The sequence below is a fragment of the Amphimedon queenslandica genome, unplaced genomic scaffold, assembly GCF_000090795.2.
Source record: "Amphimedon queenslandica unplaced genomic scaffold, v1.1 AMPQUscaffold_9388, whole genome shotgun sequence".
Taxonomy (NCBI): domain Eukaryota; kingdom Metazoa; phylum Porifera; class Demospongiae; order Haplosclerida; family Niphatidae; genus Amphimedon; species Amphimedon queenslandica.
Genome location: NW_003550340.1, coordinates 1 through 1,664, shown reverse-complemented (window position 1 = coordinate 1,664; position 1,664 = coordinate 1). Strand labels below are relative to the sequence as shown.

Here is a 1,664-nt window from a genome sequence, read left to right as displayed (position 1 = left end):
CTTATCAGTGATATTGTAAGATAATTCATGTAAGATCTTAAGTAAGACCATGCCTGTATATAGTAGCTAAGATTGATCAGACTAAATCCAAATAAGATCTTATAAGATTGTTCTTACTTCTTATCTCACCTTACCTCATCTTGTATTATCTGATCAGATAATACAAGATCTTAGTAAGATTTTTTTCCTGGGGAGTCATTTTATAAAAGTAATTGGAAGATGAATTACCATAATAGGTGGTAATTTTGGAGAAGGGAAACTTTTACAAAATTTAAAATTCTATAAACCAAAATTCCCTCCACTGAAAATTACCAGCTATCTAGTACCGGGGTACTTACTAAATGTAAAAGATGACATGTTATTGAATGTTCCTCCATTATTACTTAATGATACATTAGCAACAAATGTATACAAATTAATAGGCACAGCAATTACTCCAGTAATCATCAGTTGGTAATTAACTTGTGTTGGTATACTAGCGTTTTTTATTACTGTGTTATCAGTATTCAGTATATTAACTGTTATACTATTAGGATACTCTCCTTTACAAATTGTGCTGACCTACAGTGTGTGTGTGTGTGTGTGTGTGTGTGTGTGTGTGTGTGCGTGCGTGGGAATAAGTTATGAAAACAATATTCATTTGCTATGCTGTTAGTGTTTACTCATTGTGTGATAAGCTTATGGTGAATATACTTACATTAATACTGATATTCAATGATATTAGTTGTCCATCAATTACTGGTACCACTGATACAGGAGGAGTAATGAGAGGAACTGAAAGATACACTGTGAACATAATAAAGCCATTGAGTAATGCTCACCTGTTTCATTATAAAAACTGATATCATTAGATGAACCTATTCCAACATCATTAATAGGAGAAACTGATACATTATATATACAAGGATCAGGATTAGTAGCTGATAATATAATATTAGTATTATTAATAGTAATGTTCACTGATCCATTGACTACTATATAGTATCCAGTGATAGGTACATTATCCAGTGTGTAAGGAGCTGTCCATGTTAATAATACACTGGATCCATTGATAAAGGTATAATCCAGATCAACAACACTATCCAATAGACCTGAAGAAGCACTGGAATAATGATGAATATACACAAACTAACCTTGTATCATTAATATTGCTGTATTACTAAACACTATTTGAAGTGGAGTATCAGTAAGAGCTCTACATTTCACTTCAGTATTATTATTTTGTTCATAAGCTGTTGCTTGTAGCTCTGCTCTTATATTACCACCATTATTAGTTGATGTTGCACTGAATCCTTTAGCTATAACACCAGTATTATGTGCTGGTATATTATTAACTCTGAAGGAAACATCATCACCAGTTCCTTGACAAGAGAAGACACCAGTAGAGTTGAGCGTTGTATTAATAGACACTGGCTGTACTGTTATATCTAAAACGAATGCCAGAATACATATCTAGAGTAAACTATTAATAATCGGCCACCACCCATTTTCGGACGCATGTTTTAGGAAAACTATACTTAGCCATCTCATGAAACTGCAGCATAATATTATATTAATGGTTGTGCTTTATTTGCCTAAAAATTATTGTAGCTCTAGCAAGAGTGTATCAAAATTTATCAGCTCTCAAAGCATGGTGTCCGAAATTACAAATAATCGGACAAATT

General features: G+C 32.6%; 1 long non-coding RNA gene across 1 annotated transcript in view; it reads right to left on the bottom strand.

Moving 5' to 3' along the window:
* The window catches only part of LOC109590838 (uncharacterized), a 1,705-nt gene extending 971 nt beyond the window's left edge, over nucleotides 1–734 (bottom strand). Inside the window, exons 1-2 of the long non-coding RNA XR_002189524.1 lie at nucleotides 698–734; nucleotides 339–561 (exon numbers count right to left, since the gene is read on the bottom strand). This is a non-coding gene — a long non-coding RNA (uncharacterized LOC109590838). The remainder of the gene's footprint in view (nucleotides 1–338; nucleotides 562–697) is intronic.
* Nucleotides 735–1,664: the final 930 nt, after the last annotated feature.